General features: G+C 42.6%; 1 protein-coding gene across 1 annotated transcript in view; it reads left to right on the top strand.

Annotated features, from left to right (window-relative positions):
- Positions 1–16,911, top strand: part of LOC124620032 (sialin-like) — a 151,831-nt gene that overhangs the window by 69,413 nt on the left and 65,507 nt on the right. The gene's annotated exons all lie outside the window — the stretch shown is intronic.

Here is a 16,911-nt window from a genome sequence, read left to right as displayed (position 1 = left end):
TGTTAATTACTAATTAACTGCATGAAGTGTGAATGTGTCAGGAGCGGATGTTGGCATGTACCATGGATAACAGATGTAGCTGGCATTGGTAGGAATTATTACTAATTTCCATATTTCTGCTTACTGCACAGTGTAAACTTTCATACAAGTACAGTGGTCAGTCAAAAGGATTTTTGGTAAGTCGGTAAGTAATATTTCTTTTGCTCGGAATTATAAAGCAAACGTAACTACAGCCGTCAACAACAATGTTTTCAAACTTCCCCCCCCCCCCTGTCGCCTCAGAAAATCCTTCCCATTTTTTGTTAACAAGCACCAGCACCCTCAACCAACACTGGTAATCAGTGGTAAACGCCCGTCGGAAGAGTTGTAATCTTGACACTAATAACAAGGGGCATTCCCCAGAACTAACGTTTAAAACCGAAGAAAAATTATTTTAATAAGAAAAATGATTTTAATACGGAGATGTGGCCATTCGAATTCTATTCTAATAGCAACAAATGGCATTTATCCTTAAAACATTCCATTTTTGTGTAGATATTTGAAGTCTTGCTAAATATCCAGTATCCTATATTATCAATATTAAATAAAAACTGAAATCATTTCTTCTGTACTCTGCTGGCGATTATTTAATTAAAAAGTGGTGAGATAGGTAGTGTAGAAAAAAGTATGTTTAATTTGTAGTAAATCTTTGTTTCATTTGGAACACGGCTAATGATGAAAACTAACAAGTTCATTTTCATTAAATTTAAATCACAATTCTGCTGATTATTCTGTAAATGGCCAGCACGAAGCCGTGCCCACAAACATATCACATATAACGGTACGTAATCGGTAAACCGACCGGTTCAACATCATTTTGATAAGAATCAAGCTTATGAACTGTGGAACATGAATTTCATAATGTAAGTAATAGCTAACCACGTCCCACTCCAACACGGTCACTATTCGAGAAAAATCGCCGTTTAGGGAACAAGCACATTAGGCTAGCACGATTCTTTGGCCGTAATGCAATAATACGTAAAGATTTTCTTCTTGCGTCTGAGTATGGGGAAGAGTGGCTGATCTAATATTCACGCTTAGTTCCTCAGTTAGACACACATGATTGTCCTCGCTTCCGTCAAGTATATGAGTTTCAGTCGTAATAGAATTACCCATGCCCGTTAGTGAGCTGCTGAACTATCCCATTAGAAAAATCCTTTGCTTTTCGGTTTGTAAAACCGGCTGAAAATTTCCTGTAAAGAAAACGCATGCAGTTAAGTTTACATAATCTCATAATCCGCCATGCAAATACTGAACAAGACTATTGATACTTTTACTTTTCACTTACGAAAGTCACGTGTAATAAAAATGCGAGTGTCATTCGTTTACTCAAAAAACAATGACACGTTAATTGTAAGCAGCTTGGCGGGAAAGATGGTGTAAAGATAATTTGTCAGTCATTGATTTTGTGAGAGTTCTGTGATTGTATTATAAGACGTTTTATAAAAACAGCTATCAACCGCTAATTCAAAGACGTTTTTGTTCAACACATTTTATTGTTCCATGCCATTACTGATTTCGAACTCTTGTTCATCATCAGATGGCAGAATTACAGGATGAACTGTTTATCAGTAGTTGGTCGTTTGCTTATCGTGGTGTCTTGCCGCTAAAATATTGATAAAGGAAATTAATACTAAAGAGTAATTTGAGAACATTACTCGTGGAGAACAGCGGTCTGGCGAAAAGTGCTTTAAAAATCGACACAAACAGTCTCAACCGCAAAAACATTTGTTTTGATGGTAACAGATTTGACCATCCTCTTACCCTCATGCCATGGTGGTAGTGGTGGCGGCGAATGAAGCAGGTGTTGTAACTGCTTTGAGCAGCTCACGTTCGTCATGTTACAACACTTGCTCCACTCACCGCCTCCGCCTACCATCATAGTATGAGGGTCTGAGGATAGTCAAAACCTGACAGAAATCGGTTACCATCAAAATAAATATGTTTGCAGTCGATACTGTTTGTTTCGATTTTTAAAGCAAAATATACGAAAATTGGAAATTGCGTAATGACTGTGTACTCGTACTTACAGAAACGTGTATTAATAGCTTTCAAGACCTGAGTTTCTGTTACCGTGTACCATGCAGTAGTATCATGGGAAACATGTCCCTGTGCTCTAACCACATTTACGAAATCACAGAGTGGAAGGTGCTTACCACGAATACTTTTATATTCTGACAATCTGATTTCACATACACGTCACGTGTTTTACAAACAATTATAGATTACAAAGACGCTATGAAGCAAGAATATATATTGTTTATATTATATGCCAGAGTTAACGAAAAAGATAAAACTTAAACAACGATGCTTTTTCTGCAATTACAGATAAATAATCGGTAGGTGCCAGAAAGTAATTAAATATAGTTATTTTTAAAAATCATATGAAATAAAATACCTCTTATACTTCACATATAATACACACGTTACTTATTAGAAACAGTGAGGCATAATTATACTGGTGTTGGGCGCTGGCGGAATTTATATTTGTGTCCTACGTGAGAGCAGCTTTTGGAAGTTAGTTCTGTTTGTTCGTTGAGGACGTTGTGTGGTGACATCACTGTATACGTAAATATTTCTGTTTCTTCAAGGATTTTCGTAATATTGCCCTTGCTTGTGTAGAGAAGGATCTGTAGGTTGCTTTCAATGCCTTTTGCATAATATAACAACGTGAGAAGCAACGGTGGTTAAGGTGTTTATCGTATTGCAATCAGGAACTCCTTGAATTTTGTATCGAAGCTTATCTGTCTAGCCAGTGTTGTCTTATGGCCAGGATTTAGACACATATGGACTATCAGACCAATTGAGTTCCTAGATAAAAGAATGCAGCATGTCATTCTCAATGTAGAGAAGTTTTCCGAAGTAAGAGTGATTTCGGGTGTGCCGCAGGGGAGTTTCATAGGACCGTTGCTATTCACAATATACATAAATGGCCTTGTGGATAACATCGGAAGTTCACTGAAGCTTTTTGCGGATGATGCTTAGTACATCGAGAGGTTGTAACGATGGAAAATTGTACTGAAATGCAGGGGGATCTGGAACGAATGACGCATAGTGCACGGAATGGCAATTGAATCTCAATGTAGACAAGTGTAATGCGCTGCGAATACATAGAAAGAAAGATCCTTTATCATTTAGCTACAATATAGCAGGTCAGCAACTGGAAGCAGTTCATTCCATAAATTATCTGGGAGAAGGCATTAGGAGTGATTTAAAATGGAGTGATCTTGAATATTGCTCAGCAGTGTGGGATCCGTACCAGATAGGGTTGATAGAAGAGATAGAAAAGATCCAATGGAGAGCAGCGCGCTTCGTTACAGGATCATTTAGTAATCGCGAAAGCGTTACGCAGATGATAGATAAACTCCAATTGAAGACTTTGCAGGAGAGACGCTCGGTACGGGCTTTTGTTGAAGTTTCGAGAACATACCTTCACCGAGGAGTCAAGCAGTATATTGCTCCCTCCTACGTATATCTTGCGAAGAGACCATGAGAATACAATCAGAGAGATTAGAGCCCACACGGAGGCATACCGACAATCTTTCTTTCCACGAACATTACGAGACTGGAATAGAAGGGAGAACCGATAGAGGTACTCAAAGTACCCTCTGCCACGCACCGTCGGGTGGCTTGCGGAGAATGGATGTAGATGTAGATGTACATGTAGTTTGCATATACCAGATTTCCTAAGGGTGTGGTGGAAGTACCTATATTGTAAGTAGCTTGATGATGTGACTTGTTGTTTGGGAAGAAACTCATTCCGACATTTGTATTTTTGGAAAGATTAGCTGTCTTATAGGGCAGGTTTCCTAGAAAGGGCATGACAGCATATTTGGTGGTGGTTTTAGAAGCTTGTATTGGCAAGAATGAGGAGATAGATGTTTATATTTAGCTTTTATTTTATCTGAAATTATGTCATCAGCGGAAGGATTCTAACAATTATTTTTGATAATTGTTTTAATAATATAATCTTTTTGTTTCCCTGGTTTGTCAAGTGGGATCTTTATGCGTCTGATTCAGCATTGCTGTGAAATGTGCTGTTATATGTTAATCTGAATGATGAGAATTCCTGTTGATACACCAATGGTAGTTGATTTCCTGAATTTGACAAACTGGTGGTTGTGATTGTTACTCACATAAAGAATAATTATGTTTCGTTATTTTCTGCTACATATCGATTTATCTGTTATTGGCGAAAATGGATCGATATTAAAGTTATATCTCTCAACTTATGTCTGATGGATAATGTATACAATACATAAATGTATGTCTTTGCTTCACAGCATCTTCGTGAGCTATCAGTACACGTAAAACATGTGAAATGTATGCTAATGGTAACCTCCGTTTACTATGATTTCGTGGATGTGTTTATAACACTAGGACACGTTTCCCATGATACTCCTGCATGGTAAACGGAAAATAATGAAAACTCAAGCCTTCAAAGCTATCAATATATGTTCACTATAAGTACTGGTGCTAAATAGCCATTATGCAATTTCCGAATTTCATTTATTTTCATTTCCTTTATCAATATTTATCAGTTAAAATACACTGATGGGAAAAACATCGCAATACCAAAACTTGATTCATGTAGAATAACGAAATTTCAGGAATACTTTTGTCTAGGTAACGTATTTTAGCGATTAACATTGCAAGAGCACAGGGATTAATGTAAGTGCGAGATGAGCCATTGCAAATGTGAAATTCTGGTAGATTAATATCTAATGTAACCACCAGAATGTTGAAAGCTAGCATGCAAAAGTGCATGCATTATGTTGTACAGGTGCCGGATGTCAGCTTGCGGTAAGGAGTTCCATGCCTGTTGCACTTGGTCGAGCAATACAGGGACGGTTAATGCTTGTTGTGGATGACGCTGGAGTTGTCGACCGATGATATCCCAGATGTGCCCCATTGAAAACAAATCTGGTGATGAAGCAGGCCAAGGCAACAGCTCTGTAGAGCTTGTTGGGCTGCAACAGCAGTGTTTGGGCGAGCGTTATCCTGTTGGAAAACACACCCTGTAACGATCTTCATGAATGGTAGCGGGTCGAATCACCATATTGACATATAAATTTGCATTCAGGGTTCTTGGGATAACAACGAGAGTGCTAGTGCTGTTATACGAAGTCACACCCCAGACCATTACACCAGGTGTAGGTCCAGTGCGTCTAGTATACTGAAACGTTGGTTGCAGGCCCTCGACCGGCCTCCTTCTAACCAACACACGGCCATCACTGACATGAACAGAGAACAGCTTTCATCACAAAAGGCAACAGATATCCAATGAGCTCTCGCTTGACACCACTGAAGTCGCAAATGGGGATGGTTTGGGGTCAGTGGAGTGCATGCACAGGGCGTCTGGCTCGGAGCGGGCCTTGAAGTAACGGATTTGTAACAGTTGGTTGTGTGACTGTGGTTGCAACTCCTATTCATATTGCTACTGCAGATGCAGTATGATGCGTCACCGCCATTCACCGAACACGATGGACTTCCCTCTCAGTAGTGCCATGTGACCGTCCAGAGCCCGGTCTTCCTTTGACCGTACATTCTCGTGACCACCGCTGCCAGCAGTCAGGTACAGTAGCTACATTCCTGCCGAGTCTTTCTGCAGCATCACCGAAGGAACATCCAGGTTCTTGTAGACGTATTACACAACCTCGTTAAAACTCAATGAGGTGCTGATAATGGCGTCTTTGTCACCTTAAAGACATTCTTGACTAAAATTAACTCACCACGTCCAATCTCAAAGGTGAATAACGTTCAGGACCATTACAGCGTGTATTTAAATCAAACCCGATTTGGATCATCACATAGCCGCTACTATCGCCACTCTTGTACGATTGGAGCGAAATCTGAATAAACGTCATCTTTCAGATGGAGAAACACGCCTACCTACTTTCGTTTATGTCGCAAAACATCTTCTTGGTACTGCGATTTTATTCCAGCAGTGTATTTTAGCGATGGGGCATCGTGGTAAGCAAAACAAGCAACGTCTGATTATCAATTTACCCTATAATCAGCCATCTGATGATGAACATAAAGTTCGAAACCGGTAATGGCATGGAACAATAAAATGTCTTGTTCTAAAAGTCTTTAAATTAGTGAAGTATGTTATTGGGTCCAATGAAAAACGCTGTGTAGCGATAGACGGACACGAATCGTAAATTTTGGCAGAATTACAGACATGGATTTAACAGCTAGTTACAAAAGTCTCAGTCTCGGCACCAGGACCCATGTAAATCAGTTTACAAACACAGGTTTCCTGATTGACCTGGAATTGTGCTGACGTTACCAGGAGTATCTGTGCGAGTTTTGTTTTTTTACTAGTGGTGCGGTCCACTGTATAAGGATTAGACTGTGGGAACTTCACGGCGTCAGTTTCCTCGGTTGCGGGTTTTGCTATTATACATTCCACTTCACATCACATCAGTGACGTACGACGTCCGCGTTTGCGTTGAGTTTTGGATATCTGCAGTTAGTGCGCGATGCAGTGCTGCTGACGTGTCCCCATTGTGTTGTGCAGTTCACGCGTCCCGACATTACTTTTTGTGCTGCAGTATCCAGAGCTATGGACGACACTCTCCAGGCTCCTCGCGTCATCAAAAGTAATGATGACATTCTTCACAACAGTGCTCCAAGAGTGATCAATGTTACTGAAAATGGAGTGCGTCGGACAACCTACTCTTTGATTTAGCAATGGACTCCGCTTTGCTCGCAAACTAGCCTACTTCCATACAACATCAGTCCATCTGGCTTGATTCACTTCCGTACGCCTTGGCAGTCTGTGCAAATTCATTTGTTCTGGGACTCACGCCATCGTGAGAATTCATTACACTGGGTAGTGACCTGGGTTAACAAGTGGGAGCAATCAGCAAAATTATCCTCACCCTGCCCACAGGCGATAAATGCGAGTTCACTAAAGCAGCACTTCTCTACTAAATCCCCCGCTCTCTGGAAGACCAATTACACCACGTCATCTACGACAAAGATTTAAAGGACAGGACTCCGTCGTAACTTTGGCGTTGGTTACACACTCTAATCGATTTACACCTCATGCCTGATCATACTCTATGGACAATACAGGTCGTGAGGCTGCCCCCGAAGTGCAACTGGTCATAGCTGCCAGCGAGCGAAAGCCATTAATTACTTCATCTTTTGGATTTGCAGCTCTTCTATTTCTTCCGTGTTTGCAGTTAAAATTATTGGATATAGGTTCCGCCTTTTATACAAAACGCTTTTTTCGTATTGTTGTCCAAACATTTTTCAGCACCTCTGTGCCAACCAGCGAATTTTATTTATTGGACAACTGTAAAATTGTACATATTTTAGGTTGTAACTGATCTGACAAAATGAGGTCCAAATACAGTTTTTATTGGTTTTTGCTCTTATGTTGATTTTACGTTACATGGTTTTGCTCGACCATAAACCAAACGATGTAAATGTGAATTTACATCCCTTGACCATTTAAAAACATGATTTATGTGTGGCATCTTCTTTTGCGCACATATTTGTTATTACTCACGTTTTGTTGTGACTGATCCTTCTTCTTTCTCGTTCCGACGACACTGCACACACATATTAAATGCACTTATCGTATTTACAGGTTTGCAATCGCCTTTTCACTTCGCAAAAAACGGCTTATACGATGTTCTGCGTCCTAACTCCGTCGGCGTTCATTCTTCCTAAGTGAGTGTGGTACGGAATTTGAATTTTGTTTACTTGTATCTCTCTTTTCCTTGTGTGTGATTGTGTGTATGAGTGAGCGCGCGAGCGTGTGTGCGTGTATGTGTGAGTGTTTGTGTGTGTGTGTGTGTGAGTTCCTTTAGCCATTTGTGTAGCCTTTTGTAAAGACATGCTATTTAAAACATTAAAGGAACTTCACAGAAAAGACAACAGAAGCAGCTGAAGCAGCTTACAAACACACACACACACACACACACACACACACACACACACACACACACACACACAAACAAACAAACATAGAAGAAGAGAGATAATGTAAATAAAATTCGAATTCTGTCCCAACTCACCAAGGAACTGTGAGGACGTAGAACCACTGGCTCTAACCCCAATAATATCGCTGCCCTACCGCAGCAAGAACAACTCTTATTTTTGCCGTATCAGGTTCAAAAATGGTTCAAATGGTTCTGAGCACTATGGGACTTAACATCTGTGGTCATCGGTCCCGTAGAACTTAGAACTACTTAAACCTAAGTAGCCTAAGGACATCACTCACATCCATGCCCGAGGCAGGATTCGAACCTGCGACCGTAGCGGTCACGCGGTTCCGGACTGAAGCGCCTAGAACCGCAAGGCCACACCGGCCGGCCGTATCAGTTCTCTGTAGTATGCGCTCTACGCTTCACGCTTTGTGTATATGCTGCGAGAATAAAAGTATTCATAGTAAGTAACGTGAGTGCGAGTGATTATTTACCGTCGTAAATACCACGCCCGCTTCCCAGTACCTACAGAAAAAATGAACGCCGATGGTGTTAGGACACAGAACGACACCGTGTACGCCGAGTTTCGGGAAGTGAAAAGGCGATTACAAAACCGAAATACGCTACGTACATTTAATATGTGTGTAGTGCTCTCCGAAGGATAAAGAAGAAGGATCAGTCACAACAAAACGTGAGTAATAACAAGTATGTATACAAAACATGTCATCTCACCAAGATCACGATTTTAAAAAATCGTGGGATAGGTTAACTCGTTGATGAAACCCACATTTACATTGTTTGTTTTGCCGATGACAAGTTATCAGTGCAAGAAACCATACCAATGGTCCTGCAAAAACATATAATGTAAAATAGAGGTAAGAACAAAAAAGAACAAAAACTGGCTTTGGGCTTCATTTTGTCAGGTCAGTTACAGCCTAAAATATGTACACTTTCACAGCTGTCTAATAAATAAAATCCACTTGTGATGGGACAGAGGCGCTGAAGCGTTTTGCCGTTACAAGAAAAAAAAAGTGTTTTGCTTAAAAGGCGGAACCTATATCCAATAATTAATGCCATTAATTATATGTATGACTTGAACTTTCGGGTGCAATATTTATCATCCAACGCTGACAATGTATTAACAACGCTACAACAATGGCGTCGTACGTGTCTTCAAATGCAGTGGGAGCAAAGTCGATCCCCCTGCTATCACGAGCCGAACAAAACTCGTCCGATCTGTGCCGACTTGACGTCACTGCTTTGTAACACCACAATAACTCCTGCAGACCCGCCTGCCATGTCGCACTCGCACCTGCGCAGAACCCCGCCGTCGGCGCAACACCCACGCCTATGCAGAAACTCTTCCGCCGGTGCGATGCGCGATTCGGTGAGTACGCACACAGCTACCGCGTGTTGTGTGGCTTCCCAAACTCGACGCACGGTTTGCCGAAGGTGCACCGAACCGTGGAGGATATCTACGTCTCCTTGACTCTTGGAGCGGTGGCGCCAGCTCTCTCCCACCTCGCTCTCGTAACAACAGACTGTTCGTTCTCGACCACATTACCGGCCTCCCTAGTACACTCCTGCTCAGAATTGAGTACTTTGCCGCCCTTTTCTTTATTCTCTACGCCTTCCTCCTGAGCCATCCAGCTTCATGCAATAAACGACTCAACAAAATCTGAATCTATGGACCTCAGACTTGCACACAGAACGTGTGTTTTGATGGTGTTTCCACCACGACATTCACTCTCTGCATGACGATGTTTTGACTCACACTGATAGCGGCTGCTTTTTCACAGGTGTCATCGACCACGCCTCCCTCCGCGTCTCGGCACAAACAGAGCCTCCCACTTCGCGCAACAGTTTCTGCCACCCATGCTAATGCTGAGTGGTCATCGGTATCTTCAAGACTGCCTTCACACCATCAACCATATTCAGCGAGTACAGCAGCATTATTTTGACATGTACATGACAAACATCCACCTACAACATGGCAATGACGCTATTCAGTGCAGAATTGACACCGTCGAGCAAGAACTTCACATGCCACTGCTGCAGTTTGACCAGCTACATCGACTGCCTCCACCAGATTCCGACGTCCCATCAGGCTCTCTTCACCAATAAGGACCGCCAGGCTCTTTTGGCACAGCTCTGTCCTCATCTGATGACACAGAGGGCAGTGCTGTGCTTTCCACTCACATCGCCACTTTTAGTGGTTAGAGAGTGAGATGATGTGAACTGTTAGCAGCTGACGTATTTTTACTACTGCATGTTTAGCCGCACCAGAAATTGTAAGTTCATAAGCGCACGCAGGTATGGATGCTTTCATGTTAAGAAACGCTGTGGCAGTTCTGGAACATTGCTGGAAGGTTAATAAGTTTTAGTGTGTGGCTTGATATTTATCTCTTCTCCCCAATGAAGTACAACAATGCCGGCGTGGCTGCATTGGCTATTTCCTCTTTGTGCTGACTTCTCCTCTGACGAGGTCCGTTTAAAAATGTAAGCCCTCAACGCATCGATATTTGGAGATTAGGACGTAGCTTAGTAGGAGAATGAAAACATGTGACTTTCGCGTATCATAACTGTTAATTAACACATACAGGGAGAGTGCAAGTACATATTTCTTTATCACACCAGCTCAAAAGACCGACAAACACCGAGATCCATGAAAAAAAATTGAGGTACATCAAAAAATTGATAGTATAGCTTTCAATTTTCTGTCAGCTTACTCAGATCTGTATCATACCTCCTTACGATATTTTTGCTCTACAGGGACGGTGCGAATAAGGATCATTAAAAGTATTTATTTATATGTGTGGGCCATTTGAAGAACCTACAACTCTAATGGGTCTCTCTTCTCTTACCCGCAAGACCGGTTTGTACATTGAGTCATAAAAAATGGAGCATTTCACAAAATTATCTCAATGCCCAGCCCCCCAGTGCGACACAGACAGCGTAGAATACCACTGGATTTATTTCGGGTCTCTAAGGCAGAAGTAAACAAACTGTTGCGAGGTGGCATCATACGTCCCTCCAACAGTTCCTGGGTTTCACCCACCAAATTGCTTCCTTAAAAACACGTATCTGTCACGTTGCGTCGTGACTGCAGAATTCTCGATACTCATACTATAATGGAAAGCTACCCAACTCCAAACATCCATGACTTCACTCATTATTTGACCAATGCCTCTGTGTTTAGTGTCACTGACTGCAAGGTAGCACACCTGCAGATCCTACCTATGTGCCCAGAAGATAATCGCAAAGAGGCTATTATCACGTCTTTTGGTCTGTTTGCATTTATGTTTACGTCTAACGGACTTAAGAACGCTGCTCAGACATGGCAGCACTTTATTGAGGCATATTATTCAAGTTCCTTATCTGTTATGGCTACGCCGACAATGTTCTAATTTTCTCACTAAACGAAGACTTTAATAATATGCAGCCCTAACAAGTTTTCGATGCACTCTCTGACAGCAGAGTTGTGATCAACGAGGAGAAATGCCAACTCTTTCAGAAGGAAGTTGTTTTCCTCAGCCATGCAGTAAACGTCACAGGCAGTCACCCTGCACCATGGATTAGAGACCATTCAACAACTACCGCCAACGCAAGACTGCCAGGAACTATGTTAACTTTTAGGCATGGTAAATTTTTATCGGGGGCACCTATTACAGGTAGCTTCTGTTGCCTTCAGATACCACTCACTCAAGCCCTCACTGGCAAGCACACTACCGGCAAATGTAAATCCACGTGGACGTAGGAACTGCAGTCCACTTTCGAAAGCATTAAGGACTGCCATTTCCGAGACATTACTTTGGTGCACCCACTCTCCGATTCCCAGCTCATCATAATAGCAGACACAAAGCGAGGTTGCGCAGTAGTTAGCACACAGGAATCGCATTCGGGAGGACGACACTTCAAACCCGCCTCCGGCCATTTTCCGTGATTTCCCTAAATCACTTAAGACAAATAACAGGATTGTTCCTTTGGAAGGGCACGGCCGATTTCCTTCCTCATCCTTTCCTCATCTGATGGGACCGATGACCTTGCTGTTTTGTCCCCTCCTTCAAATCGACCAGCCAACCATAATCGCAGATGGGAGGGACTCTGCTATTGGTGCTTTCGTGCTACAAGAGGTGTGAAGTGTCCAATAGCCACTCCGTTTCTTTGAGGCGCCAGATCTCGCCTTCGCAGTGCAGGGCAGCAGACGACAGAGAGTTGCTGGCAGTTTGTGGAGCAATAGGATACTTCCAGTGAGACATCAAAGGACGCCCTCTCATTATATACAGTGACCATCGTACGACTCGATCCAAAATTCACCAAAGGACCCTTGCTCCCGACAGTTTCAGCACTTAGATTACGTTTCACAGTTTACCATATGCGCCCACCATCTGGAAAATGCAGAAAACCTCGTGACAGATTAGTTCTCACACATCAACACCATGTCATTACACTTTGATTATCAACAGTTTGCCGAAGTGCAACGACGCCAGCAGCCCTATTCTGGTCAGGCTAAATGGGCGGTAAATAAATAAATAACTGATTAATTACGTTATTGGCGTCAAACCACTGAAAACACTAACTAACCATAAAAGAGGAGCATGTAATGGTCCAGAGCGATCTCAAATGGGACGAGTATGTAAATCAGGTCTTAATAAAAGCAGACGTGAGATTCATTGGAAGAACTGTATAGGAATATAATTCACTTATGAATGGGGCAGTCTTTGAAACTCTTGTTCGACCAGTTTCTGGGTGTTACTTTTCAGTCTAGCACTCGGACCAGTTGCGTTTAAAAGAATAGGGTAGAAATAAAATACACTGACTCGTTTCATTACTGTTTTGTCTAGAAAGTGGAACAACGTAATGTGGATGCTCATAAAAGTCCAGTACCAGACACTACAAGAGAGGGGTGGTGCGTCACAGAGAAGTTTACTGCCAAAATTTTTAAAGTGTGCTACTAATAAGAATAAGGCAAAGTATTACTTCCTCCAAAGTGCATCTCACCAATTGACAATGATGGAAAAACAACACACAAAAGGCACACAGAAGCTCATAACGGGCCTTACTGACAATTGTTCCTCTCCAAACCATACGAGACTGGAACATGACAAGGCATAAATTGCAATAGTACCAGAAGTACACTCCACCATATACCAAAAGATGCCTCGAGTAGTACATATGAGATGCAGGTTGCAAGCAGCCACCCACACTCTCTTGTAAGGTTCTGACTGCATGAAAATATATCTTCAGAAAAATGCCCTGAACAAGCAGCCCTTTCTGTATGAAGTTTTGATTCAAGATGTAACTTCCACGCTATTTGAGAATATCTCAAAAACATATTAAGTCTTTGTAGGTTTCACTTTGCACAATGGCAAGGGTGTAAATTAATACCTGAATGAAAATAAAGATTGCAATTACTCCCGGAAATTTCATTAAAGTGTACCGTGTAGGTACATCAAGTGCAGTGAGCATGCGTGGCTCCATCTGATAACCTAAAACCTTTTCACACCGTACCTGTGATATGAAGATGCACAGCCTCGACGTGAAGTATGATAAGCAACAACTACTGTCACTTATATTCCAAGCTGTCAGTCATGCAAAGAACAGAAAAAGATTTCTGCTGACGGCAGTTCTGAAACAGACTTACACTGACTGTATCTTTCCTTTGCACTTACTACAGTCAGCTGAAGGCAGAGTGTGGCTGCTGTAGAACTGGCAGAACTGGGCTGTGGCCAGTCTGGTGCAGCGCTTACGTTTTCTTCACATAGAGGGCACTGCCGTCCCGTTGTCGTCCTAGAGAGGGGACAGTCCGTGTGTAATTGGCTGACGTCTTCTTCACAGCCCTCTCTGCTCCAACGTTCTCGACAGGCGTGCTGGGGCTTCACTTTACACCAGAACAGAGATCGTACTTGAAATTAAGTGCCGACAGCAAAATGTATACCACATAAGTAGTCGCGACTTTAAACACAAATTCATCACTGATGTGGGAATGGAAATAATTCGTAGAAGCTTCAGTTAAATGTATATTTATTACGACTCAACCCACAATTATTACTACAAGAAACAGTGCAACTGACAATGCACAGATCGCACAATATACATGAACACCACATGAGAAAGCAATGAAGAAAAAGAATTCGAAAATCGTGGAAACATTTAGATGAACGAGAATACGATGTACTCAGCTCGCATACTGTTCAGATGGCTTAATGAAAACATAATGCTGTAGCTCGTGTATTGAAAGTCGGCTACCTCACTCAACAATGGACGTTAAGTTTGAACACGTGCAAATAAGGATCTGAAAATGCTGCAAGAAAATATTTAGGTAAGCCCCAAAATGCATGCTGCATCTTCACCATACGTTTGTAACTCGCTGGATGACACCAGTCACCAGAAATCAACTTGGCTGCGAGTTACTACACCAGTCGTCCATAAAAAAAGTGTGGAACCCTGCCAGAAACACGGACAGAAGCAGAGGGTCACGCAGACACAACGCGGCCGCTAAGGCCCGCCACTGGATCACCTCTACCCTCCAAAGTACCTCTTGGCAGACATTCCTCTACTCAGTTAGTCAAAGACTCTTATATCTTCAGAAAATTGAGCGCTTGCTATATAATATCTTTGCAATATGTTTGTTTTTCAGAATTGGTGGGAGAAAGAGTAATTTTGAAAGTTCACGGTCTAACAAGCGATTTTCAAGATGAAATAAGAAAATTTAAAACGTCGCTTACTACTAGGAAATAATAACTATGTTAGATGTGAAATGTGAAATTTCCGCACGTATTCGTCTGGGGAATGGTTTAAATGTCCAGTGTAAAGATGAACCAAGTTACAGTACAAAGAAAAATGATTTTATTCATAGCTGTTATTTTCTCAACGCCAATGGCCAGATCACCAAAGTTAAGTGATGTCGGGCCTGGCTAGCACTTGGATCAATGACCTTCCGATCACGAGTGCTGTTGGCAAGTGAGGTGCACTGAGGCCTTGTGAGGGAAACTGAGGAGCTACTTGACTGAGAAGTAGCGGCTCTGGTGACAAAAACTGACAACGGCTGGGAGAGCGGTGTGCTGACCACATGCCCCTCCATATCAGCATCCAGCGACCCCTATAGGCACAGGATGACATGGGGGTCGGTCAGTACCATTAGGGTCTTCCGAGACCTATTCGGACAGAGTTTTTTTCTCAACAACTGTAGTATATATTTCAGAATAAAATTCAGTCTTCATCTGCACAATTATTAAATTTATTTCACTTTACTATTCAACAGAGTAATCTGTCATCATCAGAAACCTACAATATTTCGGATATTTTAAGTTACAAGAACAGCTTGGCCATACAGTTATGTAAAGTATAAGAAGAGTATTACAAAAACTTACTTAATATTGATTAGCAGATGTCAATATCTTCTTCACATAAGCATATACCATGACATGTCCTAGAATACACATATTGTATTTGATAATTATAAAATAGATTCATAATTTATACTAATTTAATCATATTATGTACATAATCAAATTGTTGTGCTAGCAGCAAAGAACATACACGAAACTGTGTAAAAAGTATAATTAAGGTAAATAAAAGAAGTTATATATGATACATAAAAAAACGTGGCACATATTTCCACATAAGCTGTTACTGACATTAAAATCTTAAAAATAGGCAAACTTTAACACTTTATAAGAGATACAATACAAGCGAAATAGTACATATTTTTAAATGCAAGCTAATCGTTCAGCAAGACTTTGAAATTTAGGTAAGAACTTTTGTATATTTTAAACGCTTGTAAGAGGTACATTTTGTAGCCGTTGTCAAATACACTCCTGGAAATTGAAGTAAGAACACAGTGAATTCATTGTCCCAGGAAGGGGAAACTTTATTGACACATTCCTGGGGTCAGATACATCACATGATCACACTGACAGAACCACAGGCACATAGACACAGGCAACAGAGCATGCACAATGTCGGCACTAGTACAGTGTATATCCACCTTTCGCAGCAATGCAGGCTGCTATTCTCCCATGGAGATGATCGTAGAGATGCTGGATGTAGTCCTGTGGAACGGCTTGCCATGCCATTTCCACCTGGCGCCTCAGTTGGACCAGCGTTCGTGCTGGACGTGCAGACCGCGTGAGACGACGCTTCATCCAGTCCCAAACATGCTCAATGGGGGACAGATCTGGAGATCTTGCTGGCCAGGGTAGTTGACTTACACCTTCTAGAGCACATTGGGTGGCACGGGATACATGCGGACGTGCATTGTCCTGTTGGAACAGCAAGTTCCCTTGCCGGTCTAGGAATGGTAGAACGATGGGTTCGATGACGGTTTGGATGTACCGTGCACTATTCAGTGTCCCCTCGACGATCACCAGTGGTGTACAGCCAGTGTAGGAGATCGCTCCCCACACCATGATGCCGGGTGTTGGCCCTGTGTGCCTCGGTCGTATGCAGTCCTGATTGTGGCGCTCACCTGCACGGCGCCAAACACGCATACGACCATCATTGGCACCAAGGCAGATGCGACTCTCATCGCTGAAGACGACACGTCTCCATTCGTCCCTCCATTCACGCCTGTCGCGACACCACTGGAGGCGGGCTGCACGATGTTGGGGCGTGAGCGGAAGACGGCCTAACGGTGTGCGGGACCTCAGCCCAGCTTCATGGAGACGGTTGCGAATGGTCCTCGCCGATACCCCAGGAGCAACAGTGTCCCTAATTTGCTGGGAAGTGGCGGTGCGGTCCCCTACGGCACTGCGTAGGATCCTATGGTCTTGGCGTGCGTCCGTGCGTCGCTGCGGTCCGGCCCCAGGTCGACGGGCACGTGCACCTTCCGCCGACCACTGGCGACAACATCGATGTACTGTGGAGACCTCACGCCCCACGTGTTGAGCAATTCGGCGGTACGTCCACCCGGCCTCCCGCATGCCCA

This window comes from Schistocerca americana, chromosome 6 (genome assembly GCF_021461395.2).
Source record: "Schistocerca americana isolate TAMUIC-IGC-003095 chromosome 6, iqSchAmer2.1, whole genome shotgun sequence".
Lineage (NCBI taxonomy): Eukaryota > Metazoa > Arthropoda > Insecta > Orthoptera > Acrididae > Schistocerca > Schistocerca americana.
This window is presented reverse-complemented; position numbering and strand designations above follow the sequence as displayed.